Below are 23757 nucleotides of genomic sequence, written 5' to 3'. Positions count from 1 at the left end.
AAGCAGCGATGTGAGTGATGCTGGGTGTTGTGTGAGGATACCCTGTGTTGGTTTTTGTTGTTTTTTGGAGTTTTATGACCTTGTGTCGTTGGGCCGTGAGTTTGTTTGGGAACACGCTGATGCTGGAGAGGGGATGATGTGCAAACAGGACTGTTCCCGTGGGTGATGATATAGCCAAAATGGTCTTGGAGTAGTTTTGGGAGAATCTTGGCTCATGTTCGTTGAGCTGAACTATTGAGAGAGGTCTGATGTGGAAGAAAAAGGAGTGGGAAGAAAGGAAGCGGGCTGGGAGAGGTATGCACAAGATAAGTGGAGCAGCACTCATCCTATCTCTTCCAAGTCATTGTTCCATGTGGGCTTAGGGGTTTGGAAGAAATTGGTCTGCATGTGAGGGGCAGAAAATTGCAGAGCTATGCAGAAACGTAGCTCAAAGGTTTGTAACTGGGGAATGTGCTGATGTCTTCAGCTGATTTAGGCCTCAGTGTCTTGAGAGACATAGTGGTGCATTCATGGGGCAGTATTGCATTAATCGTGCTAATGCTTAGCACTGATTCTGAGTGCTTCTCTCAGTTTGGGCCATTCATAGTATCATAGATTTGTTTGAGTTGGAAGGGACATCTAACGATCGTTAGTCCAACCCCCATATGATAAACAGGGACACCTACAGCTCAGGGTGCCCAGAATGAGCAAGTCAGTCTTGAAGGAATGACTGTTATCAGGAATATGACTTAAGCTATTTAGACAGAAATGGTGCTGCATGTTCAGAAAGGGAGAAGCATAAATATTCCAAGTCTAGTCAGTCTCACGGTTACCACTGTAATTATGAATGGCTCTCCCTGTGAGACGCAGTGATAACTGCAGTGCTGCCTTGTTATAAATACAGCATCTTCTGTGCCATTGTTCAAAGACTCCTTTGGAAGCCTGATTTAATAGTTGAGCTGAGTGAATAATTCAAAAACTTTTTATCAAGTACTTGTTTAAATTCTTAAATGAGCTCACCATAACCTTTTTATGCACCCCTCCTGCATGTGTCATACAAGTATTAGAGTAATTGAGTTTTACTAGCGCAAATGTTTCTGTGAAGCAAATTTTCAGAGCTTGATGTACGACTGTTTATGGAAAGGGGAATGTTAAAATCTTGCACACCGATGTCCGTGCCAGAAACTCTCACTTGCTTACTTAGGGAAAGGGGAGGGGGCGCGGGACCCTCGGCTTCATTCGAGCATTCCCAGCTAAGCCCATCCGTCAGGCTGACTGATATGCAACTTAAAAACTGAACACGTGGTTAAGGGAACTCCAGTTGTATCTTTTTTCCAGGCCTTTCTAAAACAGTAGCAGTACTTATGTTAAAATATTTGCTGTTTTTTTCTTTTTTTTTTTTCCTGATAGATACTATTTCTGACTTTATTTTCTTCTCTCCCCTCTTTATATGAGAGCAAGCAGCATGTTTGAGCTGCATCTGCTTAGCATCACTGAGTAGCTTAGCACTGAGAGTGCCCATGATCCTCTTTTGAGTTGGGTCTTCTCATGGCATGAAGTCCATGACGGGGCTTGGGGATTTTGGTTCTCTTTGACTTCTGTCTCTGAGCTTTTACTTAAAAACTCCTTAAGCAGATGAAATGCATGTTGGGAAGTGCAGGTGTAGTGCTGAGCATAGCTGCAGAGCATTGAACTTGCAGCCTTGTGTGGCAAAGCAGATTGCTGGAGTGACAAAGAAACTTCTATTGAAATCCTCCGCTTCCTCCAGTTGCAATTGTTCCGAGTGTTAACAGTACAGAGGCTGGAAATCAGCTTGGCATTCATCTCCAGGCCTGTGAAATAGGAACAAAACAAAACCATAACATGGTCTTCAGAAGTAGCAGCACTTGTTTTGGTTCTCAAAAAATGCCCCAAAAAGCATGACAACAAATGATCTTGAATGTGCAGAGGACAGCCAGTGATGTGTCGGAGCCCAGTAAAGCTATTCATCTTCGGGTTTCCTGAAGCTGTCATGTGCATGAGATCTTATTTTAACTGAAGCAAGATGAGCTGCATCCAGATAAGTACTAATGATCATTGGTCTGTTGTGACTTCTTTTTTCCTATTGTGAAAACTGTTGACTGAGGAACGTCTACTTTGTACCTTTTCATTTCCTGGCAGTGCAGTGAGTACCAATGGTTTGTCAGCTCCAAATTGCTGATGCTGGCTCCTCAGGCTTGAAAATAAACACAAAGGGTTAGGAGCACTTTCTTTGCTTGTTTTTTAATTAATTATTGGTACAAGGGTTGTTTCACGTCAGGAAAGACCCAACAGTCTTACAAAACGTGCAGAACAAGCAGGCTCTGTCTCGTCATCCTATTTCAACACTCCCACTGTAGGCAACACCCTTTGTATTTTGACAAACTTGCCCTTATTAGTGGCGTAGAACTGCACATTAAGTAATCTGTACAATTGCTTTTGTGCATTGTATATTTATAACAGGATATTGTCTCCTCAGACATTGCAATGCAAAGAACGAGCGAAGATGGGTAAGCGATATTGCTCCCATTTATTATGTGGGGAATACGAGACATGGCAGCTTTTGATGAAATCCCCTCTAAATCTCAGCATTTGCCAACAAAGCTGTTGTAGTTTACGATGGAAGCTGTCGATTGCAACAGGCAATATCTCCAGTGCAAGGAGAGTGAGTGCCAGCTCTTTGCCTTGAGTGATGTGTGTGGAGGTGTAGGCTGGTGGCAGAATTAGAAGCAGCTGCTGTCTCCTGGTTCCCTGCTCCTGTGCTTGGTCACCTTGTGTTTTATGTCTTTGTCTGTACAGAATCGTAATAAACATTTCGTTATTTTTGTTTGCCTTAATCTCATTTAGCATTGTCGGAGGGAAAGCTGTTAACAACTTGACATCTATTTGGAATGGATGGAGTCATGAAGAATAGCACAGTTGGTTTCTTCTAAAGCTGCATGCTGTTTTCTGCTGTGGGTGTTTTGATTCTTGTTTATTTTGCAAGCTATTTTGGAGAAGAATGGTCTGGGAGAGGGGAAGGAAGAGGCAGGCTTTACCCTTGCAACCATCATTGTTAGCCCCGACTTGGTAGAAATTTGCTTCTTTGGCCTGACCTTTCAAAACCGGAGAAATGTGGTTTTGTTTGTATTTCCATCTTTTTACGTTTTAAGACAATTTTAACTATACCAGATTGTTCGAACATTAACAGGGGGAATGTTTTTCAGTGTCCTGATGGAGTTTCCAGGCAGCTTTTCATCAGCCAAGTACTACACCAGGCTCTCGGCGGTGGGGTTTGCTTGGTTAACTTGGAGAATCTGCAAAGCAACTGTTTAAAATTGCTGACACATGTTAAGTAATGCGGAAATCACCATCCTACTCTGTTGAAGTCTGAGCGCTCATGTCTGCAACACGAACAGGATCTGACCCTGAAAATTATAGGTGAACTGTCTTAATCTGGAGAGCATTTCCTAGACGGTGTCTTCCCTCCGACTCTGGGTGGTTTATCCGGTTGGCCTTGGGTATTGTTTGGTTTTTCTTCTTTTTAATTTAACTTTTTTCCTTGCTCACTCTCTTAAAAATCTCCTGTTCTACCTTGTTCATGTATTCTTGAATTATTCAACCACACGTGCACATTTAGTAATGCTAACTTAAAAAAAAAAAAATAAAGTTCTCGGTTCTGTAGTTGAATATCAAGAGGAGCCATGCTGCCAGTTGGCAGCACTGGGGCCTGCCATGGGCCTGGCACAGGCCGTGATGCTGGGGCTGATCCATATCACCACAGCAGCGTGGAGGAGATATCTAAAAGCCTCAGGACCTGAAAAGCCCTGGGACTGAATTCTGAGGTTGAGTGCACCCTCAGCAAGTAGTTTGCAGATGATGCTAAGCTGGGTGGTACGGTTGACACGACAGAAGGAAGGAATCCCATCCGTATGGACCTGGACAGCGTTGAGAAATGGGCCCGCGTGAGCTTAATGAGGTTCAACGAGGCCAAGTTTAAGGTACTGTGGGGGCAGGCCCTTCCAACCCAAGCTGTTCTGTGATAATTCTAGCAATAATGCTATTAATATAATGCTTATCATTAAAGAAAACCACCATCTTCCATCTCTGTCCTGCAATCCTCTGCTGCTTTGCTTTGGAGCAGCTGTAATCAGCCTGTACAGCTTCCCTTCCTTCTGTTGTGAATAAATCTGACCACCTTATCTTCTCCATCGGAAAGTCTTCCCTGCTTAACAGCCTCTCTAGGAGCACGTATAAAAGGGGCTTTCACTAGCTAACAGGAAGCAAAATGAATAGAGGAGCTTTTGATAATGGTCTGTCTGTCTGAGCACAGGATCAGCCCAACGAAATTGTACCAGATTGGTGAATGATAGTGCTTCAGCTGGGGCCAGAATTATGAGTTTTTAATCTTGAAACAAGCCAAGACTTCTTCCTCTTAAACAGTCATCAGCTCCCTCTTTGATTTGGGGCCTGCAGTCATCCATCCTCAGCCAGTTTGTTGATGTTTTTTGCTCTTGCTGAAGTCTGGTTTCATGAGTCTTAACGAGCCTTGGGTGAATTTTTGTGCAGCAGTGGTTGTGAGGAGACCCATTAGTGCCCACTTGCTCCTGCTGATGCTGCCAGTAACCGTCCTGTGTTTTTGAGCAGTCTGCTTTTTATGCCCACGATAAGTTCTTGCATTTCGGCTTGGCTAATTGCCTTAGGCCTGGCTTGCCTGCTGCATAGCACCGGTTTTGTTGCAGGCCGATACGATCGACGTTTGAGGAGTTGCACTGGTATAATACTGGCAACACCACTGGAAAATGTCCTGTTGTTTCTGATACGTTTGCTGCCTGAGGAGCATCTTTTTGTCACATGTTGCTGTCTGAAATGCAGTGTGATTCAGAATGAATTCCTTTTTCTTATATCAATTGAACGAGAGTTTTATCCTGCTAACTAAAGTGTTGCGCTTTTTTGTGTTGTTTCAGACCCTTTTTCTTGGATTTTAGTAGCAGAAAACTCTCAAATGACATCTTTGCTTAGGTAAACGAAGCAAGACCTTTTTATGGGCCCTTTTTAGAATCACTTCCCCTATCTAAATTCTTCTGCGTGTTGTGTTGTAATTGAGAGCTGCTCACCAGCTGCACTACGTGTGCTGTGGTTAAGGCTAAGAAGATGTAGTAAGCAAGAGTAGGGTAATGCCTGGAGTACGACATGAGGACCTCATTCATTTAATCACGTGGAGTTGGTGCAGAATAATGAAATACAGCTTTCAACTGCATATTACTGCATGATATTAATTTATAGAAGTTTATCTTTCCAAGAGTTTCTCTGCTGCTTTTTTTTAAATTTATTTTTTTTGCCTTTTTTGGATATCTGCTTTGTTGGCGTTGCTTAATATCGTTTGGTTAGGAAATGAAAGCATGTTACTTTTTCTCCATCCCTTTTTCTTCCCCTATTCCCCCAACAGTCCTTGGAAAGAATTTTTGACATGGAGGACAAATCACAGAATGCTCAAGATATGCGTGTTGATTTATTTATTTTGTCCCTAACAGTGTGAGAAATCAAATACACCCCACCACCCATTTCTATATTCTCAAACCCATGTACACCTCTGAAATGCTGTAGCCTTGGTAGCAAACAGGGTTTGTGAGGGCTGGTAAAGCTAATTCAGTCTGAAGCCAGAGCTTTGCTTCAGTCTGCTTTTCCGTGGTGTTTGCTCCTCTTCACACTGGTCCTGCAGGGCAGGAGAGCCGTTAGGCAGCAGCTTTAAATCCAGCGGGCGAGCAGAGCCTTTTAACTTTGTATATTAGACACATCTATGAATATGTGCAGAGCTAGCTAATAAATAACCTGGGGAATGGTGGTTAAGAGGAAAGGACATAATTAATCCTGTCGTGTACTCGGCTTTAAAGTTGAGTCCAGAGCGGTAATGCGTTATGCTAGAAAGGTAAACACTGTCATTATTCAGCAACCATATGCGCATGAGGCTGACACTGCTTTCCTCCCTTTGATTTAATAATTTTTTCTTTGCACCAGTTTTAATAACCGAGATGTCCTCTGGTATGGTGGAAGCCTGGTGAGGCCCTACTCTTTCCAAAGGGTCATAACTCCTTTATTTTAACTCAGCTTTGTATGAATGCTGCTCTGCTGACGCAGACCGTGTGCTGTTCCAGAAGGCTCTGACTGCGTGTGCTGTGGTGCTCAGCTGTCATTCCTGCAGCGCAGGAGGGAATCAGTTTTATCAGGTGATCCCTTTTCAACTCCCCACACTGCTGTGTTTGATCCAGGTCAAAGGCACGTACTATATAGAAGGAAAAAAAAAGCCCTTCCCCAAATGGTGGCAGGATGCCTGTTGCTTGTAGAGAGATTCTCGCTGGAAGATCATAGAACCATTAAGGTTGGAAAAGAGCACTATGATCACCCAATCCAACCATGAACCCACCCCCACCGTGCCCACTGCCCATGTCCCTCAGTGTCACATCCCCACGGTTCTTGAACACCTCCAGAGATCTGTGTGTCCGGAGCTCTCTCTGTCTCCCTAACAAACTACAGCGCTCAGAACTTTTTCTTCTACCCCTGTTCCCACCACTGTCAGTTTAAAAGGGCCTGGTAATAAAGCAGTGTTGTAAATTTCTGTGCTCCGTCAGGGTTCTTCTGATTCCAGAAAGCTTGCAAAACTCTCAGGAATGTGGAGAGGAAGGGGAGTCCTTCCCTGGTATGAATCCAAAAGACGTTGCATGTTGTCAGCTTGCACAAACCCTTTTTTCTTCAAAGGATGACATATCTTTTCTTCTTTTTTATTTTATTTTACTGTTGTTGAGGAGTGAGGTTTTGGTAGAAAATTGATCACCCGTGGTGGATGGCATGAAGCACATTGAGTAGAAGGGCTGTTGTTATATGGTTAATGTGCTGTTTATTTGGCATCCAGTAGTCTTTTTATTTTGCTGAGGCACATACAGGGTTTCCCAGCTCCACAAACATGCACAACCGTGGGAGAGATGTGTTGGTTTTAGCTTTCACCACTTGAGTGATGGGGTTAGCCCAAGACAGAGATACATCTGTGGGTATGGAAATGCTCTTGGCCCAGATCTTGTCTAGCGATGTAAAGCCTGAGAAAGGACCAAGAGGTCAACTTGAGCTTCTTAAGGAATGCAGTATATGTTCATTCTGTGGCATGTTGCTGTCTTTTTTTTTTTTTCTTCTTTTAATTTCAGAAGGGAAAAATTTGACTACAAGCTCATGTGTTAATTTTTTTTAGAAAATGCCTTAATTGTAGCCTAATTTACAGCCATATCATTATTTATATCCATAACACTGAAGCATTAATGATTAGGAACTTTAAGAGCCCGCCTCTTAGCACCTCTCTTCCACCTCACCTGTCTTCCTGCCACCCAGCTGGGCAATCTTCTCAATCTGCAGACACTAGGATTTATTTATTTAACAGATAGCAATAGCTATGTAACTACTATGCATTTCTTCCAGTATTTGTTCCAGAAGTGAGCTTTCTCTGTTCCTGTAAGTTAAATGATTGACTTTTTTGATGGTGTATAGAAAACTGAACCTCTGGAACAAGCTAAAATGAACAGAAGCTTGTTTCCTCTTTGCTCACATAGGCACTTATTCACTTCCCCATCTGCTTTGATTTTGAAGATCGCTCAGATTCTTCCTCTGTCTGACCCACTTGGCATAAGCTACAGAAGATTATCTTTCTTCAATAGCCAAGTTTATAGGGCTCCAGCTTATTCGTAAGTAATCCTTTGAGTTTTGAGTGCTGCCTTTCTTTTCCTTCCCCCTTCAAAAGCTGACTTGCTGCCATTCATCTACAAATGGGGAAATGCTTTTGCAGTCTGTAGGTAGAGGGGAGAGTTGGCTCAGTGGCTGTGCATATGCAGGAGGACATGGAAAGTGTCTGACAGAAATCAATTTGCATTGCAGCGCCGGGCTCTACAGTTACTAAACCTTTGACTTGTACGTGTTTGTAGATATAAATGAGTAAGAAGAGTAACAGAATGAATATATTTGTTTTGGACTTCCCTAAATAAGGGAGTGATAAATAACAAAAAGCATATGAAAGGCTCGAGGTGGTCATCTTGCTGTCTTTAAAACCCAATTTCATCATTTCTCATTGCTCCAAGTGAGGCCGTTGCCTGTTGTAGCCCTTTCCTTTTGCTCTGAATGAAACAAGGGGTGATTTCACATCTGCTTTTTCCTAGCAGCCTGGTATTGATCACAAGTGTATTTCTGGGTTTTGGCTAGCTTTTCTCCCTCGTCCTTCTTTAATTCTCCCATGTTTTCTAGCTTTTTACACTGCTCCCAAGCATGGGGTGGTTTTTGTTTTTCTTTTGTTTTTCTTTGTTGGCCTTGGTGTGGATACAGCTTTTTTTCAGTGGACTCTGATGTTCTGCAGAGCTACTTCTCTCAGCTGGAGTTTCCAAGCCATGTGGCCCTTCTGGCCTGTGGATAGCCAGAGGCTGCAGCCCTTTGCAGTGAGGGCTGTGAGTTGGTCTTGCTTTGAACACGTGGGATTCTAAGTATTTCCTATTAGACATACATGTAGTATAAACAGTTTTGTTTAGTATCCTTTTTATCCTGATAGGATTGGAGATATCTTATAAGGCAATGAATATAACTTTAAAACTAATATTTGTCATTATTTAAATAGGCATAAATCAGGATGGTTGTAGCAGAAATGCTAAGTCATGGCCTGAAGCAGTGATTGAGCACCTGGTGGGAAGGCAGGGCCAACCCAGGGGAGCTCAGGTGTGTGCAATGCAATGCAGCTGAGTGACCAGAAGGGGTGGAGCCAGGATCCCCCCCTTCCCAGACCTCATTTAAGGGCTGGCAGTGGAGGTGAGGGAATCTCTAAGGAGGTCCGTGTGTACCCGAGGCCTTCTGAAGGTAAGCGGAGTTTCTTCCTTTGCTTCTTTGTCCACAGTTTGTGTTTGTTCTCGTTTGCTGCGGCCTGGGATTGTGCCACTCTGCTGTTATTGCTGTTCTTTCCATCACATGGTAGCATTACAATGATACACAAAGAATATTGATGTTCCCAGAACGAGGGCCTGATGACAGACTTCCTTGGACATAAGTTGTGTACTTTTTGCTCACTTCTTTGTGCACCAATTTCATAACCTTATAAAACTTGTTGTCAGTGACAGAATGGATGTATATATTGTGGTGAATGCAGGTTTCACTTTAAGAGTTGTGGAATACATCTGGGAAATACAGGAGGAATAGATGTGGAGGATGGCAGATACCATATGGGTCTATTGGTGCAGTACCTTTGCTGCCCTCATTGGCTTGATACAGGAGAGTCCCAATGGAAACATTCAAACTGGGAAGGGTAAAGCAGCAGATTGCTTGCTGCAAGATAGAGAGCTGGAGGATGAGACTAGTTCTGGAACTGTCATGCTGTAGAGAGCTTTCCTTACCAGGCTGTTAGGAAGGGAAGCAAGAAGCTCTTTTGTTTTTAGCAAGTTTTCTAACTCAGTTTAAGTTCAAACTATCCCATTAGAGGCAACCACCAAGTGCTCAAGCACCTGTCTGAATGCCAACACATCCAGTGCCATTGTACTGCTGGGAATCAGGGTTAACTTCATGGAAAAAAAAAATGAAGCCTATGAGTTGGAAAAAGCGGACGATGATGAACACGGGGAGGGAGGGGAGGAGAATGAAGTGTTCTGGGTAACAGGGTGACCTCTGGCTCTCTAACTTTGTTTACGAAGTAGCTAATGTTTTTCTGTTATAGAAAATGTAAAATTTTACCTCCAAGGAACTTGAGTTCAGTGGGTGGAGGAGTTCATAATGCTTTCAAGGCTTGACTTCTGCTCGTAATTCATGAGTGACTTCAGTATCTTCACCCACTGAGAGCGTGTTGAGCTTTGGTTCATCAGGCTTTTCAAAGAACTACGAATGTGCAGATGGTGAGGGGCTGGGGGGGAGCGAGAGAGCATTTGGCCTCTATGCAGTGGTAACATTTAAGACTCATATGGATACAGCTCGCGTAGACATCCATTTCAGCATTCCCATGAAAAGCTTATGAGTTGGCAAGGTTTCAAGGGTTGAAAAAGCACTCTGTATACAACATGTTTTATTAATGTTGAAGGAGTAATGTTGCTCTATTTCAACGTCTGCTTCTGCACAGAGTAAGTTCAACTTGTAGGCTTTGGCTTTTCCCCCTGAATAAAACTAAGGTGTGACTTCACATCTGCTTTCTCCTAGTAGCCTTGTATTAATCAGGGGTAGACACACCTCCAAGCTTTGGCAGGTTTTCCTCCTTCTCCTTCCTTAATTCTGTACTATGGGGTGAATTCATGGTTCTTGGCCCTCGGTGGGTTTTGTGAAATGCACTCAGCGTAAGCCTTGATGTTAAGCATCATGTCCCACTTACTTGCCATGATGACTTTTTGCCTCCTTTTAAGCTCTTTGTAAAGGTGAATGTGAAATTAGGCAGCTGAGAAAATGGAGTAGCCTCTTAAAACTTGGCAAGTCTGGTTGGCCTAATGGGTGATTATTTTTAGTGGGAAAAAAAACATATATTTTTAAGAGAAATTAGTGTTGTAAAACATGAACTTTAAGATGAAGTTGCTGAAGATGATTAATTTTTGCAGCCACGATGCTGGGCAGATAGACAACTCCACCTCAAAATCCCAGTTTACAGCTCCCCAAATTGGTGTTACTCTTGTAAGATGACCTCTGCGTCGGGGCTGGCTGGCGAACAAGGCACGGCTGCGGGACAGCTGAAGTGGGAGCGCCTGCGGTGCACACAGCATCGGGTTGCACACTGAAAAAGGAGCCTGAATTCAAATCCTGAACACTGGCTTCTTTCAGGGCTGTGCAGTCTGCACGCTGCACTGCGAGCGTTCTTTGGGACTGCAAAGAAGTGAGGATATGTGACTTCTTGCAAGTAGCTTTTGCTTTCTTGGTCATCGTATTCTTGAAGATTAAGTGGGGTTGCTGTATCTCTGCCTTATTCTTCTGATTTGTGGGTACTGCTGCGTAATTAATGAAGCAGTTGGAGCACTCTAAAAGTGCTGCAGGATTATAAAATATTATCACATTTATGTGTGTGTGCTCATAAACGTTGAGGTTTCCAGCTCCCATGGTGCATCTACTTGGATGGGCTATGCAGGTTCTCCCTTCTCTGGTTCTCTCGTCTGCTCATTCCTCCTGCTTGACCAAAGCCAGCAGATCTTCCTGCTATGTGTTCAGCAGTCTGTCCTTTGGAAATCAGACAGTTTTCTTGCCTGTTTTTCCATCCCAGCCCCCTTGAAGCTAATTAGTGCTGTTCTCTCCCATTACCCTCTTGGGTTGCTTCAGTGGTGCCGTGGTGCCATGGTGTCATGCCATGTTGGCCTTCTTGCCCAACTGAAAACTAGCTGAGCATTATTTGATTTTTATTTATTATCTATCTATTTATTTATGAAGAAATGTCGTCTTGTTGGATCAGAGTAAGCTGTACTTCTGCATAGGCTTAATCATAGAACTGTTAAGGTTGAAGAAGACCTCTAGGATCATCTAATCCAACTGTCAGCCTTCCACCAATGTTGCCTGCTAAACCATATCCCTATAATATATCGCCTGTAGATGAAAACTGGGCTTTAGCACTGGGCTCTCTAACTAGAGATGCAGAAATACCACCTGCATCACCAAAAATTGAAATCCCTGCCTTTTGTAACAGAATGGAAGCTCCCCGGGTCTGTCTGTTACCTGTTGCCCCAGTACCAGTGCTTACAGCTGACGTGCTCTGAAAGAAGAAAAGTTCATGTAACTCAGTCTGCTTTTCCCTTGCTGAGCCAAGGCCTTAATTCAAGCGTGGATAAAGCCAGGAATTTGATCAGGCCTCCTAATGTTGGTCACACTTTGAACGAAGCGAAATGGAGTAGAGCTGAGTTACAGAAGACGGGGTGGGTTTTTCTCGTGAAATTTGAAGTGTTTGGCGTGCCACTGAAAATGTGCAGGAATAGTCCCCACTGAGTGCTCTGTACTCAGCTCCTTGCTGCTACCCTTGTGTTTGGAGCAGTTAAAGGGAATAATTGTGTTTTCTCTACAGTAAAATATGTGGCACTGCTCAGATTGTGAAGTCCTGCAGGCTGAGTCCATCAGTTCATCTTAATCTGGGATATTTATGCCTTAAAACAGTGAGTTTCTCTTAATCCTAAATTAGGTCTTTATTCAGCTTAGCGAAGCAGGGAACATTCTGACATGCCGGGACCCTTCTGTAGGGCATTGTGTGGGTTTTCTTAAAATAAAAATGAGGGGAAGGGAAAGGAGAATAGGTCAGGTGGTGGAGTGGTTTCAGTCGCTATTAATGTTTGCCTACTGCAGCAGTAACTCATATTTCGTGGCTTTTCCCAGGGCTGGGAGAGGAAGGGAAGGAAGGAGGAAGCTGGCTGTATGGTTTTTGTTGAACTGGTGCCTGTTACAAAGCAAAGTTTTTCTGCTTTGTTGCATCCAGCATCCCTGGGAATAGAAAGGAAAAATCTTATATATAGGAAAAATCTGTGCAGATTGCAGTCTGTTTATTTATTTCAGGGGCTGTGGCCCAACTAACAAACCAGTTTTGCTTAATCTGTTTTCTAATTAAGCATCTCAAAGGAGTGGATTACCAGCATTTATTCAAAGCATCTGTGAATCCTGCCCATTGCTCTCCATACTGTGCAGGTTGAAGGACTGCTTGTGCACAGGTTGCTGTTTTAAATTAATTGCATGGGGGAAAAAAAGGAAAAGGGAAGTGATTGGTGTTTAAGGACTGTAGAGTTAACCAGAAAGGCTACCAGTAAGCTAACTCTTGTGCTGCAGTAACCTTCTAAGAGTTGTGGTTTGGATGCTACCAATAGCATACAGCAAATAAATTTGCTCAGGAAAGAGTATGGTCTTTGATGCACGATTGCTGCTTGGAGCCCTAGGCTTGGGAGAAGTAATGGTGCTGGAGATGGTGGTGAGGAGTACTTCCAGGTCTCTATACTTGCTGCTTTTAATATTTTCACTATGCTCTTGGATTACATGTATATTTTTTTAATTGTGAAGGGCATAAATCTTGTTACATACAAGGGAATGCAAAAAAAAAACCCTCCTAAAATTTGTGCTTACACCTTTTGAAGCTGCATGGAGATGCATGTTCAGCATAGGAGCCAGGAGCAAGCTGCAGCGGGGCTCGTGTCATCTTTGTGTGTGAGGAATCTAATTAATCCATGGTTTACATAATATGAAAGAGAAGACCCCGTTTTTTCTGACTTATAGGAGCAACGCCACTAAAATCAGAGCTGCTATTCACACGAAGGAGGCTTTGCAGATTGCAGCCTAATTTAGATATATTTATTTGTGTAAGACCAGCTCTGTAGTACAGATAATGCACAATTTATTATGTCTGTTAAGCTTTCAGATTTCCATCCAGTTTAGGAAGAATTCAGTGGACTTTATCATTCTGTAAACTGAGCCTGTCATTTCCTGAACAGTAATAAACAGCATTGGCAGAGCTTGCAATGTCTTTACACAGAAACACTGCTGCGTTTTGAATGTTTGTGGCCTGCCTAGAGCACCCAAAGGACAGCTTCAGGTACCTTGGTGTTGAATATTTAACCGACCAGAGGCATGGCTAGTTGAACATTGCCTGTGATTCTGACTTGGTACGTGACTTCCAATGCACAGGGGTAACGAAGCACCGCTGTGTGAGTGCTGGGAGGTGTTAGATGTGGAATGAGCTTGCAGCTCTGTTTTGGAGAATTATCTTTTCACAGAGGAATTGGTTTTTGTTCCCAAAGGAGACCTCCTGTCAGCCCTTCCAGACCCAAGGACCCAGCACCAACCTTCACAGCTATCCTTTGCAGTGCTGCTGAGGATGGTGAGGTTGAGTGGGTAAAAATGGTCATCGCTTTCATTTGAGCCATGATGCATCTGGTGACATTTGTTGGAGAAAGGTTCCTCTTGCTGTTCCATGAGTACTCAGGGTTATATTCAGTGTTTTTTTTTCCTCCTGCAGCTCTAGTTCAGAAGGGGCTGGAAAACTCTCCGTCAGAAATTGGTAAGAGTTTTCTGTCTGCCTTAGGGCACTTTCCTTCCAGTCTGTGCCACTGCCGCTTGCTGCTTTGCTTTGTGTTGCCTTGGAACAGATTCCTTCTGGGAACACAGTGCACCTGGGAGGAAAGATGCAAACTTGTTGCGATAGTTAATTGTCAAGGCTGCTGATGAGGAATAAGCTCACATGGCCAAAAAAAAAAAACAAAAACCAAAAACGATCACAGCTTGTTTTTAGGGGGAGAGAAGTTGGATGTGAGAGCTAACTCAGTGACGGGAACCTACCACAAGGGAAGAAATGCAAGCTATTGGCTCTTTGGCTTATCTGGGGGGAGAATAAAGGACTGAGGGATTTCTTTCCAGAGGTGCCATGCAGTAGGGTGAGGGATGTGATGGTGCCCAGCAGTGCAGCCGGAGAGGTCAGGTCTTCTCACCTGTAATGTCATGGGATCTCAGGGAGAAATTCTGCAAAGTGAAAACCATTACCTCAAGTCCTGAAGAGAGGTGTTGCTCAGAGGTACATCTTGGTGTTATGAGGTGTCCTCTGTGGTCAGAGGTTAGAGGACACCTGGCCATTACGTATGCACTTAGGTGAGTTTGGGGTGGATGGGAGCCTGTGTTACCTGATGGTAAGGACTTTTCCCCTCTCGTAACGTCTATTTGCTTCCTATTTCACTGTGCAGTAGAGACACATGCTTACAATAAAAAGAAGAATGATTTTGCATTCTTCTCCGTTGCTTTTATGTGGGCCTTTTGGCTCATGACTCACAGGCTCGTTAGAGGCTTCCGAGCCAAAAATGCAGCTGCGTTTTTCTGTGTCACATGCTTTCTTGCCAGGTCCGGTAATAGCAACCATTGGACAAGTGTAACACAACCTGCCTCACCGCAACTGTGTGCGGAATCAGACTCGTGGGAAGCTCGAGATGACTTTCATAGCAAGGAAAAAATGTTATCGTGCTTCCTCCTGCCCCTCATCTCTGGGCATGTGCTGCTTGTTAACACCCAGGATTCTTGTGGAAGTGGTCGTAATAGTGAAGGATGTCTCTGACTTTGTGATGGAAGATCTATTGGCGATGACTGGATTGTGAGATCGTCCTGGGAAAGCAAGGCTAGCAGTAAAAGAGAGGATTTGAATTACAGTTGGGAGGCATAGAGAAATGCTTAGTTTTGGCAAACGGTATGTTCAGCTGAGAGAGGAAATGCAAAGCAGGGACCCCACTGGATTCTCAGCGTTGCTTGCGTTCCCTGCGCGATGCAGATGTTTCCCAGAGCAGTTTACCAGCACGTTTTCCACATCTTCAGTTTCCCAAATTGTACTCTTGTCTTCAGACTCTCAGGACTTTAAGATCTTAAACTGCCATGAGAAGATTTGTCCTTCTAAAAGATGGCGTGAAGGAGAAATAGAGCCATCTCTTGAGCTGTGTTTTGAAGTCATTTGGCGGGCTGGTAGTTTGGCACTTCTTGAAAACATTCTGGAGGAGCCCCATGGTAATGATCAGCTGCATCTGATCAGAAGACAACTTGTAGGCTTTGAGAAAGGACACAACTGCTGAACTGGAAATAAATATACAGCATTGGATTCCTCCCATGGGGCGCTGAGGATAAAAGATGCTTTCAGTGTTTCCTGAAGTTGTAACGGCGCTTGATATGTAGCCATCCCTCCTGTCTCATGCAATATGTGCACATTCTCAATGTAAAGGCTTTGGAGTGCATTTCTGTATAGGTTCGTGAGAGTATTTAAAATGCTGAGAGATGACCCACACCTATTTTGGCTGTATCTGTTGTCCTGCTCAAGAGCTCTGACTGCATTACATCACTGATGTTTGCACAGATACTCTGCAAAACAAACAGAAAACCCAACCTCCAAATTCTTCCCAATTATTTCCGCTGGTTTCAGTATTTGTGACAATAATAGCTTTCAAGACAGTAGTGTTTATTTTTGCGTATCCTTTTGCATTGCGCATTTGTTTGTTGTTTTAATAACTTGCACGCTTGGATTCATGAAGCTTCTGATCCTTCATCAGTACGAACTGTGACTGCTTGAACTTTCTGTAAGAGTTTTGAATAAGCCTTTGCTGGCTTTCCTACCAAAATCCATTTTGAACTCGCTTAGGAAGCACTGAGATGCCACTACAACTTCTCTAAGGTAGCATAAGCACACCTGTGTGCACATGGATGCTTTGAGCCCCAAAAGAAAAAGCAAACACATTTCCAATGCGTGTTAAAGGAGCAGATTGCACTACTCTTGGACTCTTCCTTCACCTCTCCTCGTAAATTAATCTCGCAGGGGGCTGAGCACTGGCCCTTCTAATCCAGCAGTGAGCTCATTTGCCTGTTTAATGCCATCCAGGCAGCATTATTGCTGCTGACCTTGGTGACCCACTTATTTCTAAAGCAGTGCACACTTTGCTGAGCAATGCGGAAGGCTGTGAGGCCTTGGCTCTCCGGTGGGCTCGAGTGCTTATTGCTAGCAACTGATTAACGAGTACTCGGGGACAGTAAGATTATTTCATTTGATGTCAGCCAGCTAAAAATTGCAGCCAGTTCTACTCACCTCTGTGCTGCCTGGCAGTGGGTAAGTTTCACTCCAGGTTTCACATAGAAGGTAGGCTTTAAAACAGGTCCCTACCTTTAGAGGCGTAAGTGAGGCTGAGAACAGCAATGCTGGGCAAGTTGGTTTTGCTCTTTGCTACTGGAGTTAATGCCATCAGTGTCACAAGCTGTTAGATGTGGCTGGCTTCATAACCTCCTCAACAGTTACATTTCTCACGATTTTACATCAAGACCTACTGATAGGAATGAATGTCATCTGTGCACAAACCGTGCTGTTTGCTTTATCCTATTGCTCTCAGGTGGTGGGAGAGTGGAGGAGTCTGGGCACAGAGCAGTAGCTGTACATAACAAGGTGAATCAAGGGCAGAACAGGAGGCTTAACTTGCAATTTCCTTGTCTTTGTTGGTTTAAGTCTGGCCCTCCCATTTGTTCAATGTTTTGTATTTCATTTCCTCAGTTGCTTAAGGAAAGGTTGTGGCCAGCAGAGGAGCTTCAGAGGTGGGGCACACAGGATTCAAATCAAGAACCTGTGTTTTACTTCCAGCCAACGCATAGGTTATTAAAAAAAAAAAATAGGTCAGAGAAAGTAGATACCAGTTGCAGAGGTGTGGAGGAAGCTTTTATTCCTGGGTGGCTCCTCATTTGTTCTGTAGCCTTGAGGATGAAAAGGAAAGTCCAACCTGAATGTTTTGGTGATGTTTGAAAGGAGCTGGATGGGTGCACAGCAAAATGGGATTTGATCTCATCCTGGAGCTCTGCGTTGGGCTTTTATTTCCAGCCGTAGCACTGAACTCCTTTCCACTCCCCATGCTCTGGTAGTTGCTTTCTTCTGACCTTCACATCATCTCAGAAAAACCCGGAAACAACCAATCTCTTGGCCTAACATACCAAGGGAAAAAGAAGAAGCAAAATCAGTCAGTCTGTAGATGTTAATCTCATGTAGAAACACTGGAAAAACTTTGTTTTTTTTTCTCTTTCTGTGCCACCACCCTTTCATTCTTTCTTGATCACCCCCATGCCTGTTAGCCCTTTGCCACTCATGACATTTGCATGCAGAGATCTCTGTTGCTTGGGAGCTAATCAGCTTCTGGTTGTCCTCCCTCCACCTGAGGTTCTCCGGAGATCTCTTATTCCTGTGTCACCTGCAAGAATGTAGGTGTAAGCAAAGGGACCTTTCCTGCCGTTCTTCTACCTTTGTTTCCTGTTATCTGCAGAAATACCATTTCATTTTCATAATCTGAAGCATACAAAAATTGAATTGGCAGCTGTATCACTGTTGTTCGTGGCATGAAGTTCTCGTTTCTAGGTCTAACAGTGCTATGGAAAAAGTGTGTCTTTGCCCTTAGACGTCACGGTGAGCGTTTTAATTGAGCGTATCTTGGGGCACTTCATAAGTATAGAGCAGAAAAATGATGTTTAGCAATAGATGTTATCTGCGGAGTAACGTCTAGATTGAAGTCCCCTGTTGTTCAGGGCAGGGCACCTGGAGGGGAAAAGAAGAAACAGAAGTGAAATTGTTATCTTGGAAAAAGATAACTCAAGCATCAACAAATGAAAAGCACGGAGAATAAGGGTGTTTGACCCAAGGTAAGAACAACATTAAATACGATGCCATGGTCCCTGCCTTAAAACGTTTCCCTTCAGAATAAAGTCACAAAGTACTGAGCAAACCAGTGTCATAGAAATAGACAAGTGTTTTGGATCTTGACTGTGTGCCAGTGTGTGTGGTCACCTGTAGGGGCTGGTATCTGTCCCAAGCAGTAGTGGTTAAATGAGTACTACTTTTGCTGCTGGGCTTACTGGTGATATGGACTATCAGCCAGGACTTTAGCAGTGAGTTTGGGTCTCCATAACAAGCATTGCTGTGGACTGTTTTCTCCCTTTTCCCTTATTGATAGCAAAGAAAAACATCCTAGGTCAGACGGTGACCATGCATGGTGCTGCAAACTGGCTATGGTCAGCTGAAACAAAACAAGGAGCAAAGTCTTTACCGGTCCTAATAATTACGGTGTATTGAAAAGACTGTATGTGCTATTGATGAGTCTCTCTCAGCTCAGGAAAACCAGTTAAATATCGTTGGTGGCTTGTTTTGTTTTGCTCAAGCTAACCCTATTTATTGTTGTGCAGGATTACGACAAGTCCTGGGGAAGGCAGGCAACGTGCGAGCAGATTAGCATCAACTCCAGGAATATGGCAAAGGGGAGATCCAAGCTATGTGGGGTTGTGCTTACAGTGGGTGAATCACCACTTACACAGGTGCAGATGGGCAGATAGACACTGGAAACCCTATGTGCACGTGGAATTGCGGGCTGCGCCTTTGTTGTGCTTGGGCAGCACCTGCTGGGACTGCTGACACCCAGGTATTGCACAAGCAGGCAGGTACAGGTGTACCGGCCAAAGGGTGTGTGCTGCAATTACAGTCAGCTGTAATGCTGACTTTTCCCTGCAGTGCTCATTGTGTTGATCAATGAGATCCTTCTTGCAGGTAGACAGCAAGGGAGGGGAAGTCTATTCAGTGAAAACTGGTTTTGTTGTTTTAACCAAAGAGGCTTTGCTGCAGGGGGGGTGTTGGGAAGAGAAATGCAGCAGCAGATGCTTGGATGGTTTTAGGTAGATTTGTTGTCAGTGATTTGGACATGTGTTACGTGGATGCTGGCTGACTTGTTTTAGAAGTCTCCTTTTGCTCCCTTCCCAGGAGTTACTGAAGCACTGGGCTGTTTGGTTGTTGTGCAAAGTCCGTGCAATGAGCTAATGTTATTTATTGATGTCCTTTGCTTCTCTGCTTGCAATATACTGAGTAGCTATGACCTGTCTCTTGTAAAGATCTTGCTGCAAGCCTCTGCCTCTTGAGAGGGAATGCAAAAGTACAAAAGCAGTTGAATGAGAACAGTTTCCTTGTTAGAGGGGAGGAAAAAAGTTGTATGAAAGTAAAGCAGACAGCCCACTGAAAGACCCTCCGTTGCTGTATACTGTTTGTTTTCAGCCACCTGATGATGGCAGCTGCCTGATCTGCTGTGGCTGCAAGAGGCTCGGAGCAGCGCCCTGCAATAAGATCTGCTGGGGCAAAAATGGCTCTGTATGTGAAGGAAACAAAGGACAAACGCTGTGTAGTTTTCCCCAGCTCTGCTGCTGTGTACTCAGTGGTATTTTTGGTGATGAAATGCCCACTTGCTCAAACTTCTTCCCAGGGGCTGGGATGGAGCAGACCCAGCAACAACCCTGCAGCACAGGATGCGCCTGGAGGCTTTGCTCTCAGTCCTCAGTGATCTATAAAGTAAAACCTCTGAGCTCTGCCCGCTCCTTGTGGCCTCACAGAGCCTTGTTCATCACCAGCTGTATGACCACAGCCCACGGAGCGGCTGCTGAGCCCCAGTGTGACAGCAGGGATGGCCTATGGGACAGGAAACACGTGGGAGTGAGTTCTGGAGTCTGTCAGCATTCAGTTCCTGTGCTGGCTGTGGCACTTGGCTGATTTTGAAAGCCCAAATAATGCTTCTTGGCCCTGGCACTGGTACGGTGTTTTTCATATGACTGCTTAACAAAACTAAAATGATGCTGCTGAGCTGCAATTCGGTGCCATGTTTATTGATGTAAGATGTTAATATAGCAGAAAAGCCATTTCAAGCCAAATGATTTCCCAGTTATGCTATGCTATGAATAGAGATCAATATTATCTGGAAGCATGTGAGCCTACTCAGGAAAAGAAAACCCACTCAGCTGTCTTGGGATATGTATGTTCACTTCCGCATGAACTCCTCATGCTGTGAGTGCTGATCAAATAGCTAAATTGCCACATTTATTGTCACAGTCAATGAGTGATATCTCTCTGTTGACCTGGTGCTGATAATGCTTCCTTAGATAGGGCCGCAGCTGGGAGCGAGATTGCCCAGCAGTGCGGGAGTCGCTGTGGTTGTAAAGCAGCAGGTTGGAGCTGAGCGATGCCACCTCTGCAATGGGAGCTGGCATGGAAACAGCAGTGCTCCTCTTGCTTGGACAGCTTTTGGATGTGTCTATTGGGTTTGGATGCGGTTATGGCAGATGACTGAGGATAGGCAGTGGGTGTTTGCTTTGGAGCATGTCTTGTGGATGGTGCTGCTGCTAGAGCAGAGTGCTTCCTGTTCACCCTTCTCTTGCTGGCGCAGGGGAGGTGGGTGCATCTCAGTGGTCCTGGGAAAACATCATCCCCAGTACAACCCTGCAGCTAGCTGCCCAAGTGCCAAATTGCTTGTGCTGTTGTGCAACAGCCTGTAATCTGAGCGCCGGGTTGCAGATTTTTGTTGCATCATTAGACCTTCTCTTTCATTATTGGTTTAGGAACATTATACAGATCTCCTTATTTATATAATTAAGCTCTACGTAGCTCTGGTGACAGGTTGTTTTGAGCAATGAAATAACGTAATCCCACAGTGCCTGGCACACCCGGGCAGCCTGGCACTCTGAGCAGCTGCTCCATGGGCAGGGGACACTGACTCCCCTCGGGGACAGTGATGCTGTGTGGCACTGGGTGGCACTCTGTGCGGTTGTGTGGGTGGGGAGGTGATGGTTGCATCCTGGGCGGGTTGCTGCATTTTCTGGGCCTGTCTGTTCCTCTCCCAGCACTTAATCTGCTTGATCTGCAAACAGCCTGGTGAAGAGACCCCAGCTGCTGCCTCCATGGGCTGGGCATGGGGACCTTGTTTATGGAGCTACAACAGCATGCAGTGTGGGCTTGCACTTGGTGTGCTTTGTACTAGCACTGCAGGAGAACGTTTCATTTGTGTTCATTTGTCAACACTTGCGTGCTATTGGAATCACAGAATCATAAAATGGCTTGAGTTGGAAGGGATCTTAAAGCCTACCCAGTTCTAACCCCTGCCATGGGCTGGTTGCCCTCCACCAGCTCAGGCTGCCCAGGGCTGCTTTGAGCTGCCTTGAGTACCTCCAGGGGGATGGGGCACCCACAGCTCTCTGGGCAGCTGTGCCAGGGGCTCACTGCTCTCTGAACAGATTTCCTCCTAACACCTAACCTAAATCTTTCCTCTTTTAATTTAAAACCATTCCCCCGTGTGCTGTCACCATCAGACTATGTGAAAGGTCGGTCTCCATCTTCTTCATAAGCTTCCTTCAAGTAGAGAAAGGAAGTTGGTTGCAATATGTGCATGTTTTCATCCTTATCAGAAGGTTTTTAAGTACAGTAATCACTGTTTACTGTCCTCACTTTTTTTTTTCCTTCCCAAGTTGGAGTACCTCACAACTGCTGATGACTTTGACTTCATTCCAGTGGCCAAGCAGTTCTTTCTCGCTCCATTTCTCAACTGAGAATTGAGACAGAAGCCACAATTAAGTGACAATTTGGAACAGTGAGAGCATAGGGTTGATGTCATTGCCATGATGTCACAGCCGTGCTTTGATCAGGGCATTGGACTGGCTGACCTTCATGAGCCAACCTTATTTATCTTGGTGTCTTGTTTGCAGCCACTCTTCCTTTTCTTGAGGTCGTGTGGTGCTCTGCAGGGTGACAGGTTGCCTGCCCTGGCTGCCTTGAGCCTGGCTGTTTCAGGGAAAAAAGACTGGGGAAGCAGAAAGATCTGTACCAGAATTTGAAGACTTTGTCTTTGGGAGTGGTTGTGAGCTTGAGATGTTATTGCATCTGTTTGCTTTGGCTTTGAGCTCATTGCTTCAATATGGTTCTCCAGCAGCACAGGGAATGGTGATCTTGCTATGGTGACTCATAGTGCTAAGTGTAAGTGCATAAGTGCTAAGGTCCAGCACGCCTTAACTTATGCTTAATTCTAACCTCCTAGAGCTAGGTTTTGAAGTCTCCTGTAGCCAGTCAGCTGTGGTGGTGATATGGAAACAGTTTGAAGTCCTTACTGTACAAGACTGTCTAGGAAACGTTTAGAGGGCAGTTTGATACTGCCCTCTAAACAAAACTGTTTGGTTTTGGAGGAGCCTGGTGAGTGTGGTAAATGTGATGGCTGCATTCAACCCTCTGCCATTCTGGTAAACATTTAGTGTGATGCTGTGGTTTGTGGACATTCTTTGCCTTTACATCTGTCCAAAATAAAGCAGATTTTAGGAAAAGGATCTTTTATTTTCCCTTTTATTTTGCCCATGTGTGTCCATAGCCATAACAAATGGATTTGTCTTGCGGAGTTGCATGGCTGCTGGGATGCTGCTGTTCCTGTCCAGCTTTGGTGAGACCTGCTTGGCTTTCCCTGTGGTCAGTGGGGAAGAAGTTGGTGCTGTGAGGGTGGCTTCATAGCATGTGAAATGCCATTTCCAGGCTCCCTTCCCTAAGGAATTAGGAAGCGTAGCTCAGACCAACTTCCAAAAAGGTCTCATGAGCCAGCTTCTCCTGGAAGCCCAGTAGAGACAGGAAAAAGGCTTCCTGTAATGTGAATATCATGATGCATGAGTACAGTACAGCTATGTATTAAAAGCAACAAGGTAGCAGCAGCATGCAGATGTGCATCCAGTAGCTGAGCTTTCCTTGACGTCATTTGATATGTAATTATAGGGAGGTTTTGTGGCATGCAACAGCCAAAAGTCGGAAATACAGCAGAGGTTTGTTTGGGTGTCTTGGCTATCAAATGATCCCAGATGTATGAAATAACCCCAAATAATCAGCAGTTCATCTCCCAGACCATGAGCGCCCTGTTGTTGGTGCTGTTTTTTGAGTTTGTTAAAGCTTCATTATGGCAATTACAAACAGATGGTGAGATAACTCATTTTACGTGTCAAAACAATTGGTTTGCAGAGTGGGGAAAAAAAAACCAAACTGTGTAGTGCTTCTCAGAAGAAGAAATTGGATTTGTGTGCAGGGGAAAATAAAAACACACACAAAAAAACCCAAGTAGGAAGTGCTTTCTGTGTGATGGCCGTGTTTTGGAAGTTCTCTGTTGATTGACTTGGCTCTGCAGAAGCAGCAGCTGAGCACTGGAGACCCTGGGGTGTGCATGCTTGGGTTCTGCTGAGCCTTCAGGAGAGCCTCGCTGGCCCCTGCCCCCCTTTCAGCTCTCCAACCCCCAGCTGGCTGCTCCTAAACATGTTTTGGACACAGATAACTCTCTCTCTTGCTGTGTTTACAGCCCCTGTAGTTATGAAGTTCACTTATTCATTTATGAATGTGTAGTGAGTACCTTGTGCTCCTTGGCTCCTCTGTCTGTAAAGATGCAGATCGCCCTTAAGTCATTAGGCTTATTATTTATTTTTCTGTAAGATAATTACCTATGTAACTATCCTGTTCCTCAG

General features: G+C 44.5%; 1 protein-coding gene across 11 annotated transcripts in view; it reads left to right on the top strand.

Moving 5' to 3' along the window:
* Positions 1-23757, top strand: part of AKAP13 (A-kinase anchoring protein 13) — a 194594-nt gene that overhangs the window by 9795 nt on the left and 161042 nt on the right. Inside the window, exon 1 of one of the 11 annotated variants that reach the window (XM_046899339.1) lies at positions 12213-13978. The exons of the other annotated variants lie outside the window; for them this stretch is intronic. The gene's annotated coding sequence lies outside the window, so the exon portion shown is untranslated. Of the gene's footprint in view, positions 1-12212; positions 13979-23757 lie in introns of those variants that run through there. 11 annotated transcript variants of the gene reach the window in all.

The sequence above is a fragment of the Gallus gallus genome, chromosome 10 (assembly GCF_016699485.2).
Source record: "Gallus gallus isolate bGalGal1 chromosome 10, bGalGal1.mat.broiler.GRCg7b, whole genome shotgun sequence".
In the NCBI taxonomy this organism is placed as follows: domain Eukaryota; kingdom Metazoa; phylum Chordata; class Aves; order Galliformes; family Phasianidae; genus Gallus; species Gallus gallus.
Note: the sequence above shows the minus strand (reverse complement) of the source record. Positions and strands in the feature narration are given on the sequence as shown.